Source organism: Lonchura striata, chromosome 2 (genome assembly GCF_050655825.1).
Source record: "Lonchura striata isolate lonStrDom1 chromosome 2, ASM5065582v1, whole genome shotgun sequence".
Classification (NCBI taxonomy): domain Eukaryota; kingdom Metazoa; phylum Chordata; class Aves; order Passeriformes; family Estrildidae; genus Lonchura; species Lonchura striata.
The window spans coordinates 105,487,533-105,501,550 of NC_140704.1; positions in this window are offsets into that span (position 1 = coordinate 105,487,533).

Here is a 14,018-nt window from a genome sequence, read left to right on the forward strand (position 1 = left end):
TTGAAATAAATGTTAGCAAACATTATTTCCTTTTGTATAGTTCTTTCTAAGTCACATGCATTTTCCTATACTTATTTAAAGCTTTGTATTTCACTCTAATCCTGTAAACCAGAATACTTTAATTCAGTTAAAATAATCCACCATTTTTTTATCTGATTTATTTTATAAAAGCATTAACTTCATTTTCAGCTCCAAAATAGACCATTTATTACTGACCATGTAGGACAGACCTTGTAGGACAGAACTCAAAGTTGTTTTTCTCATTAAAAGAAAATGTTTAGTATTTTGTGAAAATGATTTTTAATATCCTATCCTGTCCAAAGATACATAATTAAACTGTTTATCATATGCTAAAATCATGTGAGCATAGTGAATTCTCTTAAAGGTAATTATCATTAATGTCATATCTTCTGAAAACACTAGTGGGAAAATTTCAATCCAGGTGAGTCAAAACTTCCTTGTAAAATTCATATTCTTTATGTTTACTTTTAGAGTGAGAAATTAATTTATGAAAATGGGGGCAGGTCTCCACTTTTATTTTGAAGAATTGTAGGGTAAATCAACTACAAAATCTTCCTTTTAAACTGTATCTTCCTGTCTCTAAACCTGCTTCACAAAGAGCAATTACTGAACCTACCAATCTGCTTCCCCTGCACACATAATCAATGAAGACTACCGACTGACCTGCAGAGAAGGAAAAGGAACTCAAGGTAGCATTTTTCTACAGTTATGCATGCCAGGTCTTCCTTGCAATGGATGTGCTTCTTACACGTCGCTCTGTCTTTCAGTGTTGCAGAGCACAGCATCATGCCCAGCTTCTGTGCATTTGCTTTCTATCTCTGACATTTTTTACATTTTTCTGTCTTTCTCTTCCCACCTGTCCTCTCTCAGCTCTGGTGAGACCCCGCATGCAGTGCTGCATCCAGCTCTGCGGTCCCCAGCATAGGAAGGACAACGACCTGTTGGAGCAGAGGCCACCAAGATGACAAGAGGGATGGAGCACCTCACCCATGAGGAAAGGTTGAGAGCATTGAGATTGTTCAGCCTGGAGAAGCAAAGGCTTTAGAGTGACTTAATTGTGGCTTTCCAGTACCTGAAGGAAGCCTACAGGAAAGATGGAGATGGACATTTTACAAGGGTGTGGTCACAGGACAAGGGGGAATGGATTCAAACTAAAAAATATTAGGTTTAGATAAGAGTTTAAAAAGAATTTTTTTTCCTTTGGTGAGGTACTGGAACAGGTTGCCCAGAGAAGTTGTGGCTGCCCCATCCCTGGAAATGTTCAAAGCCAGGCTGGGTAGGGATCTAAGCAAACTGGTCTGGTGAAAGTGTCTCTGCCCATGGCCAGGGGGTTAATTAGATGATCTTGAATCTCTTCCAACACCAGCCATTCTATGATTCTGTGATAAAAATCATAAGCAATACTTTTAACAACAAATAAATTACTGATTATGATGCCTATATCACTGAAAAAAATGGTGTAACTAAGAGCTAGTGACAAATTCTCACTTGTCACCTTTTGGAGCTTGATAGAGTATTTGGCAAGTGGAATTCAACAGTCCATGTTGTGTAAATGTGAGAGAACAGGAGCTTGGCATTCCCTTCTGGAGCTCAGTCTTGTCGATGTGGGTCAATAAATTGCCAGATGTAATAGCTGTTGTAATGAAACCTAGCAAACACAGGAGGGCTCTATGTGAACACATATAAAGAACTGTTTAGGTCTCTGCCAGACAGGAGTGGTATGTTCTGGTGTTACATAACCTTAAATTAATTTGCAATGTAGTTTAAAGTAGTAAAAGGTTTTGCTATTGAAATTGCCATCTTGTTTTGGGTATGTATGGGTTTGTGTCTAAGCATTGTCTCTGCTGGAGCATAAAAATTAATCCTATAAACTCCAGCTGAAGGGGAGTATTATTAAACAAAATAAAATTTCTGGTTTTGACATTTCTGTTAAATATATCTGTTCTTTATGAAATAGATTTAGGTTTAGTTGTCATAGATATATTTCAGTATATCACAAACTGGCTTCTGACAGGAAAAAATGGTCTGTTTCCTTAATTTTACATTACAAATCCTAATTTTTCTATACTGCTACCATGGAAACAAATAGGGAGTAAAGACAGTAAATGGAACAAAAAGCCACTATTGCATAATGGGGTTTGATCATTCCTCCACAGAGACAAACAGGCTTTCACAACAGGGCTCTGCTGCAGCACAGCCATGTCACTGCAAGTCCCTTGGGGCAGGGACTGGGCCTGCCTATGCCAGTGTGCAGCTCATGGAAGCTGCTTGTGGCAAGGCCTCTGGCTCTTTCTGAGGAGTGGGGCTGTGCAGCCACTCAGCATCAGCTGTATCACATGAGCCAAGCGAACGGGTGCCCTGAGGGAGGGTGGGTATCTCCTCGCTGCCCAGCATCCCTTGCCCACCACCCCTCTCACAGAACAATTCTGGGAAAACACAGATGGTAAATAAAATCTGACAACAATGTGGCAGCCCCTGCATGAAGAAGGACCTCTCCTCTCATGAGATGATTACCAATGACAGTAATAACAAGGAAAGGGAAGCCACAGATTCCTTGTCTGTGGATGCTCACCTGTGGAGGAATGTTGTTTTCCGGGGGCCAGGGTGCTGCTCTGGAGATGCTATGTGCTTGTTCCCTCCTCTCATCCATAACTGTCTACATAAAGTAAGGAGTTTTGTTCCAACATTTATTACCGTCAAAATAAAAAAACTCTATGTGAAGCGTGACGGCACTAAGTTGAATTTTTCCTTCTCAGATTTGAACATTTCACTGGATATCCAATAGTAGCAGTTCCTGAACCCTGAGTTTTAGCTCGGCTACCTTACAGGTGCACCATCTTATCTGTTGTTCAACAGAGACTTCCAGTAATGTAGATGTTAAAAATCAGATTATGTAGATTCAAGCTGCTATAATGAAGGTGGCCTATTGACAGAAACCTCAAGATCAAACTGTCTGGAAGAATCCAAAAAAAGGATAAGTTCATTGCCAAATCAGAAATCAAACATAAAATTACTCCAGTAGGATGAAGAATTGTACAAGACTCTTGGATTAATCCTTTAGGACTTAATTAGCTCAGTTCAGCTGTACACTAAAATTACATTAATGCCTCCGGTAAGCAATACTAGTTGTCAAGCCCATCACATTCCCATTATAATGCTAGTTGACTTTAATGTTTAAATCTGTCATTTTAAGACCACCTCCAGCAGTCTAGTGGTTAAAGTTAGATTTTATTATAACTGGGAGTTTTGCTTTTTTGTTTTCCAGGACTTTTCTTTTGCCAACAAGTACGAACCTACACAGACACAGCAAATGATGTATTCATTTATAAACCCTTTGGGAAGGAAAGTACATTACAAAGGATTTCTGGAATGCAATTTTTAACCATGATAACCAAGTTTTCCTTCTGAAAAAAATTACTTTTATTTAGTAGATATTGTTAATTGCCATCAGTAATCTTAAGTGTTTTATTTTTGTTCTCCCTTCAGTGATAAAGATATTAAATAAATATATTTCTAAAGGGACATATAACAGTTCTTCTAGGGATCAGTGGTACAAAGTTAATCAGCATGAAGAGATTGATTTCTTGTGTTATAGACATGCTGTTCTTGACAAGCAGGTTATCATTTCTTTACAGCAAGCAGTGTTATAAAAATAATTCAAGGCACACTTACACATGTACAAACAGAGTAGCCAGGCAATGATGGATCTTCAATCACTGACCCAAGCTTTGAAATTGGAATTTATGAAAAGATTGTTGCTCGCTGAATGTGTGGATTTGTCTGATTACAAAAACAGGTCACAACCTGTAAATTTCTGACCTAAATTTGGATGAAAATATCCTCCTACTTCAGCAAAGTTTGGATCAGGGTTCTGGGTTAAGTCTTAATTCAGATTGCCATATGTTCTTTCATTAGGATCACCAGGAAAAATGTTGGCTTGATACCAGGTTTTCCCTCTCAGATGTTTGTTGCAAGGTCTGCTGAAGTATTCCAGATTGACTGCTATACCTACATAATGGAAAAGACCATATATTTTCTTCATGTGACTGTCCAGGAAGACAGGAAGAAAATGAGTGTTACTGTAGTACAGCTGTGGGTTTGCTAAGCAAATCTGGCCCACAGACGCGTTTATATAGCAGATCCCCCAATCACTGCTTCCATTTAGATGAACCATAAATGTCTTTGCATTTTAATCTCTCCACAGCATATTAATCTCAGTCTGGGAGGGGAAAAATAAAAAAAGAGGCAAACAGTGAAAATAGTGTACGAATTATTGCCTTCTTCCATTTCATTATTTGATGCTTTCTCTGTTCCTCCAGAGAAGAAGATGAAGGGACGTAGTAACACATTTGTGATGTAACAAAGAGAGGAAATCTCTTTAACCAAATGTTTTTAAAGTATAGCCACTCTGTATCGTGCATTTTCTGCCACTACTAGATTCTGCTTACTTCAGCTGTCCTCTGGGGATGGGAATCAGAGAAAAATCTTTTATCAGGTAGTGGAAAAAATTATGCAGCTTTATCAGAGGAAAGTCTAGGCAGGCAGTGGAAGCCATTACTAATGACAGAAATATTTTTGGGAAGGAACATTCTTAAGGAGAAAAATAAAAGAAAGACTATAAAAGTAAAGGCTTGAACAGACGATATATAGGCAGCACAGGTAATGTCCAACATATTAAAGACTTTTCTGCCTCTAGCAGATCAAGCAGACACATTTATACTGGTTCTACAATCTTCCATTAGTTTACTCTTCTTCTCTGCCTTCAAAGACAGAAATCACACATCCATCTGAAAATTTTTCATCTGCCATTATTGTACGTGCCTGTTTCTTTCACATAACAGGAGTAAAACAATTATTCAGTTACTCTCCCATTTTCCTTTTTTGGTGGGAGCAATTGACACAACAGTTCGTTAAATCAGTTGCACCTGAGACCCAGTCAGTGAGCATTTTTTTATTTTTAGCTTCCTTTATGTGCTTCATAATAAAGTAAGCAGGAAAAAAAATCTCACAGCTTTTGCATTATAATTTTTCTTTGAGGCCTTTATCTTTTTAACAAGTCTTTAATGTTACACTGTAACTCAAAGACTGATTAATTTTTTTCTTACAGAATAAAATAAAGGATTGCTTGCATTAAAGTATGTCATGCTTGACAAATCTGAGGCTGAGGATTGTCAGAAGCCTTGAGGTATCACACCTGGTTGGACAATAGAACCATCTCTTACAGTCTTCTGCTCTTCAAGAGTAGCCAAAATACCTAGAAAATTATGTAGCAAGGCAATTATATATGATGCTTCCACTTTTTCTCCTATCTTTCAAACACTTTCATTTTGTAGGCTTTCTTAGCAGAATTTACTTTTTATGTTTCATAAACCTTGGTTATTTTTTCTTTCAGGAGTTTGTCTAGTGTTCCTTCACACCCATTTAAAATTTCCTCTTCAGTATCTTCTGAAGAGGTGTTCCACAACTCATCTACCTGGTGTAATAACAATCACCTTCTTAGATTTGTTTTGAACCTGGAATTTTAGTAGCTTTATTTGATTCCCCTGAAAGAGAAATTGAACAGCATCCCCCTTTCTTCTCTGTGTGTGACAGCTGGGATTTTATGGGCCTACTAGTTTCCTGTGACATGCTTATACTTGGCAATGCTTGAATGTATTATCGTGGTAGTACCTGGTGGAATCAGTATACATGCTTGAAGCCAAATTCTAGCTGAAGTAATTGATAGATATGTTTCTCAGGAAAGATTCTGATACTGAGATACTTAGCATAGATAAGAAAAGAGTTCATTCTTAGCAGACTTTCAATCTTCAAAGACAATATTCATACACAGTTTATCCCTTGTAGCTGTAAACAGGTTGAATCATATATTCTGGTCTCTCCAGATGTGAAATGACTTTTATGCCAAAGTGGTGTCTATACATTCCTTAAATCTTCTTATACAAGCCTGAAGTACACACATATTTTAAGGATTTGGTTTAAGTGATGTGCTCACATTTTGCTCACCTATTGCACAACTTTGAAATTTGACCACTGTAGGTAGGTTTAAGCCTTATTAAGGCTCATTTAGGTTTCTCACATGAATTCTTACATGATCAAGATCCTGTTTGTTCCTCACATGTGCCTGGCAGTATGCATGCATACAACTGATGTGCTCTTCTCTGAGGAACTAGGTGCAAGTGTGTTCAATGCTCAATGAACTGTTTCCCTTACAAGCATCTGCCCAGTGCTAATCTGTCAAATTTCAAAGACTTTAGAAGTCTTTTTGAGGACATTAACAGCTTTACCATCTTTCTGAAGAACATTACATCAATATAAGAAAAATGAAAAGGAAACAGTCTTTTAAACCTTTTCTATAAGAGGAAAATCACTTAAGGGCAAGCCAGCTTCTGTGCTGTCTCACAACAGTTTTCTCATCTTGACTCATGTCACTTCTAGTCTGTCACCACAGTAAGCCCAGATCTCTGCCTGTGTGCTGGTGCTCTGTCCTGTACAGCTGCAGCTTGGCTGGACTCTTCATTCAGCACTACTTTGAATGGCAGCTGACTGCCCTTACAATGCTGTGTTTGACAGAAAATGCTGAGCAGTGAAGAAGAAAATGCAAGCAACAAGAAAGACACTTTTCAAAGAGCTATGCCACTATGATCTGGAATTCTTCCAGAGGCCACAGGCAAAGAAACTTGCTTTCTATCTATTAAAAAATACTTTCAGCAACCTTCTTTGAAAAGGAAGTCTGCCTAGTAAGCAAAAAGGGAAATGAGATGTAGGATCAGAATATGACAGACTGCCATATATATTCTTCTCTGGCCTTCAACACGCATCTGGAAGGATAATGTCAGAATTATTTGTTGTAAATAACAACTGGGAATTCAGTTGGTGGAAATGAGATCAGCCTTTATTTTTAAACTAAGTAAACTTGATAGAAGGTTAAATTTGAATGTTAAAAAGATAAAACATGAAGGCTAATTAAGCTGATTAAAAGAGCACTGTTATTATTATGCTAGAAAAAGCCCATTCCCCTTGATTTACCAGGGTTTGTTCTTTGGGGCTTATGTGAACAAGTAGAACGGAGTTCTGACTCTCTTGTTTGCCTTAAAAAACTTGTAGTTTCAATATACAAACTGTACTTGTGCCTAGCCAAACAAACCATTCAGCTGTATCCCCAGCTCAGTTCATGCACTGGTCTGTATTTAGGAGGGCAGGTTTCTAATGTTTTATTTTTGTGTAGATTCTGAGTCATCCCTCCAAGGTCTTTGTTGGAACATCTCTCTGTTTTCTATTAATCTCAGAGTTGCTTACAAACTTATATCAGATTAATAAGACTGATTGAAGACTTCAACCAAGGGAACAGTCCCTAGGTGACTTTAGACCAAAGTGGTAAAGATCAAGCTGTTTCAGCTTGCAGGATTATTTGTGACCTGTGTGAAGTTCATAGCTTGTCGTAAGGTTATTCATTCTAAGAAATGTTTTCCATCAAATGCAAAAAAGAAATAAAAAAAGGACATGGGCTCCTGGACACTGCTACTAAACAGGGACCAAGAATTTAATAGGCCTTGGGACAAATTGTCCTCTCATTTCTGAATGTTTTCTTGCAATCCATACTAATGGGGCATATTGGTGAGACAGTAGTTAAGACACTGTCTCATATTGTAGTCTACTCACTTTTTCCCAGCATACAAATTTTTAGCTTTCTGTGAATTTATGTGGTTTCAATCCCATGATACCTAGGAGCAGTTGTTAGTTGATTTATTCTCACTATAGCCTTCTCACTTACTAAATTTTACTGATAGTGAAGGGAGATGTTTATAAGGTTTGCCAGATTTCTCCTGGAAAGTCCATGGTGGGGAAAGAACTTGGCTTTGGTGTCTTAACTGAACAAGTTAAGACTTGTTTGAAAGGAACTCTGGAGTTCCTTTCAAATACTTTGTCCAATTAAAACTGGTGGGAGGAAAGAGAAAATGTGTGTACAAGTTACTAATTTGAAAATTAATTGCCTTCCTTAAGAAGCAGATCTGCGGAGCTTCTGCTGATAACTACACAGAAGCACAGCAGTTCTCCAGTGCTATTAAGCTGGAACTGTGCATCCCAATTAGATTGTAAATTACCAGAATAGTATATGAGCCAGGCTGGGATGGATGCCTGCTGGACTCGAGATACAAAAGGTTAAAAAGGGAAAGGTGGAGCTGGTTGTAGAGATGAGTCTTCTGATGACTTTTTAAGGGACTACTGTGTGGTAATGCTGTTGAAAACATGCAAGTATAGGTACAGAAAAAAATACAGAATTGCAAGCTACAGGTAAAAGATAATACTGTTAAGAAAAAAAATGTTAAAGTAACTTGTACCAAGTTGCAGATACTAAATACAAGATGCATTAGAACTTAGTCTAGAATTGGCATTAACAGTCAAGAAGGGTGGAAAAGGGAAAGAACTAAATAAATGCTGCCTTTATTGCTGAATAAGATCACAAACACAGGATGGCCCCTGTTAATTTTAGGATTTTGAAAACATTTGACCTTGGATAAAGGACAACTCTTATCTGTACTTTTGTTCTCTCTCTGTAGTCTGGCATACTCACCCCTTCCAAAAAAACACACACACATGTTGTCAAAACAGGGCTGTGAGGAGCCTTTCTGCAGAGGCTCATTACTCCAAGCCTCTGCTAACTGCAGCTTCAGTCAACAACGTCGTGTTCTCAGCTGCACATCCTTGAGACAGGACCAGAGGCCTTGATGATGGATGAATTTCAGCACAGCAGAATAGGTGAAGGATGGCAAACATTGTGCAGATATGGCACAAGCTACCACAATTCCACTTTTGGGTTTTGGTTTGTGTAACTGCTCTTGTGTAGAGTCTCTCCCTGTGGCTCCCCTACACAGAGAGGAGGCCCTTGTTGGTAAACTGACCCATGTTTTCTTGACTCTGTGGAAAACACGATCTTCTGTTGGTGGAAAAATAAAAGTTTCCTTTTCTAGTGCTTTTGTCCAGCAAGTGAGCTCTTACAGCCTTCCTGTATTTTATTAACATTGTAGATGGTATTCACTGAACAGGATATATACTTGCTGAAATATTTTCTTCTGAAAGGTTTATTGTTCTTTGATATTTTCTTTCTGTTGGGTCACCAGAAGTTTATTCCTATATACTCTTTCATTAGGGTACTAGGGCTTTTAAAATTTTTATTTAGGTTTTTAGGGTTAAGGGCTTTCTTAGGTCTCCCAGTTTAACTGGAATCTGTGAAGGAAATACTATAGTTCTTGGAAGTTGAACGATAATGCTTTGAAATGCAAAAGGTGACCAGAATAAACAAAAAGATAAATTAGGTTATTGAAGTGCTTATCAGTGTCAACATTTCAACTGACGAGTGAAGTGAGGGAAGACACTGTCAAAGAAATACATTTAAAAAAGCCAAGACAGGATTTTCACAGGGTACTATCATCTTTTTCACTGCAGATCTTATCCATTATTTTATATTAGTTGTGCATTATATTTTTTTAGTTCATGGAAGATATTTTGTCACTTCCACTGTGTTCCCAGTTGAAAACATCAGTGTCATGGTTTAACCCCATCCAGTTGGGAGAAGAACCAAAAAGAAAAGATAAATCTTGTGGATTAAGATAAAAACATCTTAATAACTTAAACAAAACAAATAACACTAATTGTAAGGGGGGAGAGAGAAAAAATGGCATAAAATCCAAGCAAAACAAGTGATGCACAATACAGCTGCTCACCACCTGCTGACTGATACCCACTCTGTCCTCGAGCCGCAACCAGCAGCCCCTAACCAACTTCCCCCAGTTTATACACTAAGCATGACATTCTGTATAGAATAGAATAGGTATAGGTATAGGTATAGGTATAGGTATAGGTATAGGTATAGGTATAGGTATAGTATATTCGTTTGGCCAGTTTGGTTTCTACCCCAGCTTCTTGTGCACCTGCTTCACTGACAGAGCATGAGACATTGAAAATACCTTGATTTAGGGTAAGCACTTCTTAACAGCAGCCAGAACATCAGTGTGTTATCAACATGATTCTAATACTAAATCCAAAACACTGCGCTGTGTTTTTCAGCTACTAGGAAGAAAGTTAACACTGTCCCACCCGAAACCAGTGCAGTCAGTAATTTAAAGTGTCATGGTTAAATACAACCATGTGGTTCAAAAACATTTTAAGAAGTTTTATCCCTTGTTGATTTAGATTTCTCCCAACGTGTTCAGTAGCTTGGACTCCATATGTAGTAAGGTTTGAACATATCCCTGCAGTGTGTAGTGTTGAAAAACCAGACCTGTGACCAGTGCATTGCCATATTGGAAAAACTGTTGTTTTTCCAGTGGTCAGTAGAAAGAAACAGGAAAAGAACTTCAATTGGAAACCCACAGACGGGTCATACAGACATCCTGGTCAAACAGAAGTTCCCCGTTTGACTGACTGATAGAAAGACCAAAGCACAGGAAGCCTCTCTCACTAGGCTGCAGGTGTTTCCAGGGCAAAGACTGTAGTTTTATGGTTCTGCTGTTGAAATGTCTGCTACACTGAGTTTTCTAGGTGTTACCATAACACAGATAATAACATTTAACACCAATGGTAAAGGCAGAGGCAGGAGCTGGACTTCAATCATCTGATTTGCAGTCCCAGAAATTCTTAGCTAGTTTATTATGCCTTATCTCTTCAGATCAACTGAAAGTGCTGGTATTTTTCTTGGAGGATAGAGACTGACAAGCAATAGCTAACAAGGAGAGCCAGTTCTAATATCTTATTTGTTGGCCAAACTCCCTTTAGAATATTTCATTTTATTAATGCTCTTTCCTCCTTTTATTGTCTTTTTCAGCAGAGCGTTATAAATTCTGGCCATTTTTCTTTGAACTGATTCCTAATACAGAGTTTGTTGTTTAGGAAAATCAAGTGTACTTGAAGGTAAATTTAACGTTTTCCTAATATTTCCGTTGCTTTGTTGTTGTTACTGCTCTGATGTGGGAAGATCTATTGGCCACAGACATAACTCCCTCTTTACACACAGCTGGCAAATGAAAACAATATCAGAACATCTCCATGACACACAAGGCTTTTATACAGCGATGTTTCAGACTTTACTGCAGTTTCCTTTGGAAATGCTTAAAACAACTACATCTGTTTCCTTTCATTGGGATTTTGTGTTCTTTGAGCCAAAAGGAGGGGATAAAACTCATTAATTCTCAACAATAATTGCAATGTCCTATGTAAATATTTTTTAGACTGCAGGGTTGTTGGTTTTTTTTCTTTCCACTAAAAATATAAAATAGTTTGTCTGTTCAATGTAATGAGAGTTCCTGGATACTTCTGCATTGCTATGTTATGCACAAATACTAGAACTAGATTTAAACAATCTGTCTTGGTTGTACGTATCAAGTTAGCAGTGGCTACACAAAAAGCAGTACAAAGCCATTCTCCTACCAGCAGGAGAGGGCATGGCATGGATTTAATCTACCATGTTTCTGAAATGCATTTGGCATCCTACAGTGCCTGCCAGCCTGTCATAGCTAGACTGTTACCAGTCTGAGTACATCCTTCCTGAAAATGCAGTAGAGACCCACCTCCTACAGCAGATGTATCAAGCTAGGCTCAGAGAGTGCCTGGCAATCTTCTGTGGCACCACACAGAAAAGATTCTAAATGTGGGCATAAGCCAAGTACAGCTTTTTGAAGTAAACCTACATTTTTATAATAGTAGAGAGAGGTAAAAATTATTTGTGCAAGCTACAACATATAATCCAAACAAAAAAAATAAGTGTCATCTCTCCTGTTATATGAGGACCAGGTATATTTCTGATCCATTTGTGCTTTTCAGAGTAATGCTCTTCTAACAGATACATACAGCTGTTGTCTAGTGTTCCCTGCTTAAGAAATTATTTATTATTCATCTCTCTCTAAATCCCAATTAATCCAGGCCAAGATAAAGTGAAAATCAAAGTGCTTATAACATTTTGAGTGGATGATAAATTAAAAAAAAATTATAAATAAAAGCTTAAAAGAAAACAAACCCATGCAGATGAGGCAGCCTCTCAGACATCAAGTCTGCTCACTAAGACCTTGTCACCTGCTCAAATTTGTGCCTGCTTGCTCTTAGTTCCAGGAAGGCAACCTTTTCTCTCCTGACCAGAATAACACTAGCTATCTGGTCTGTGACATTTCTGTTGTGCTGGGTTGCTCTCCGCTATCCTCTGGAAACACTGCAAATATTTCTGGTTAATTCTTTTTTGGGTTCACACTTCTGAAGTCCAATTCTTTCTCTGAGCTACCTGGAAAATTCCCATAAGAAAGTGTGAGCCTGTTTCTTCATGTTTTCCCTCTGCAGCTTTCTACTGTAGATCTTTTCTAATTTACAGCATACATACTTCAGGATGCACTCTAGTGTGTTCTGTAGTGTCCTGGAAGAAAAGGCATATGATTGTGGTCACATAAGGAGTTCTTCAAGCTCTCTCAGCATTTCCCTGCCTTAATTCCTGTTAGAGCTTAAGATGGCAGGGAAGTCTCTGCTTCCACAGGATACACCTCTGAGTACACACAGAAGAGGAAACAGTATTGGGGCAGAGTACAACAGCTTTGTACTCAGCCTTCAATAGTCACGATACCTGGAGACTTAGCTCCCGTTCCAACTGTCCCAATCCCAAATCGTCCACTGTGTTATATGATAGCTGTTTCCACCAATCTTGAGGGGGACTGGATCTCCTGGCAAAGGTACAAGGAAGAAATATTTGCACTCAAGTTCTGCAGCTCCATCACCTCAAGGCACATGGAGCCATCAACCTCACCCCAAGCTACCACAGCTACTGAAGGCTGCAGAATTTGGTGTCTTTATGTCCTCTTTAATCTATCACTCAGCTTCACCTACAGCAATAACAGCTGTTAATAAAATACTGTCTCAAACCACCCATTTGGTGGTGTGAGACTTTTAATATGGACGTAAAAGACTAAATTCACAGGGTAATTAAAACACAGGCAAGGAGTGGACTTTCTTCACAGGAAAAAATAAAGGGTTTTTTCTGAGACATCAGGATTGGGAATAGCATAACACTGTCATATGTGAAGGAGTACATCTGTGCTTGAAATACTACTGCAGATAACAAAGACATGACATTATAAAGATTTCCCAAAACAATGAAACCCAGAATGATCCTCAAATTAATTCCAATCTGTAATATTAGGCTTGGGACTAAGTTATTTTACTGGATATGAACAGAAGTAAAAATTTTTAAAATTAATTTATTGGTCAACTAATCAGTTTTTTTCATCTTAACATCCTCATCCTTTATCATTTTATGTCCCTCCCTCTGACTAATTTGTACTGTGCACATCCCCTTTTTCACTGCATTCTGCAGATACATCGGCCACAGAAACAGCCACAGAAATCAGATGTGCAATCATTGCTCTGTACCTTAAATGAAAACTTAACTTACTGGGAATGAATGACATCAATAGAAATAGGCCATTTTGGCATTTACTGCTTTCTGGTATTAAACAAGATTAAAAAGTGAAGAGCTAGATATGGCTTACTATATGCAGAAAGGGGAGAAGGAAGAATATAACATTACAGCTGATACCATATGGTAAAAATAATTCCTTAAGATGGTCCATTTGCTTTCAATTTAAAAGTTAATAAAATACTTTTGTTTGATTTTCCCCATTTAGATCTGTAGTAGTTTAGATCCACATATGTGAGAAAACTTGCATTCTATTATCTTTCAGAAATAGTGTCTTTAAATATTTCTCTTCCCACTTTCCTATGTTTGTATTTTTAGATATTTTGAATTTTCTCCCTTCATCTCTAACTATGACACTGAGACAGGGAGCTGTGCCTTGCCAAGAAGTAAATGAGTCATTGCTGTTCACCACTCACATAAAGTTATTAAAGGTGTGAGATATCAACGACTGATGATCTTGTCAAAGGATGTGTCCTCTTTTTATATATCTAACATGAAGTCTTACCATAACTTCAAGGTTCAGGTGCAAAAAGAAACAATAATTTAA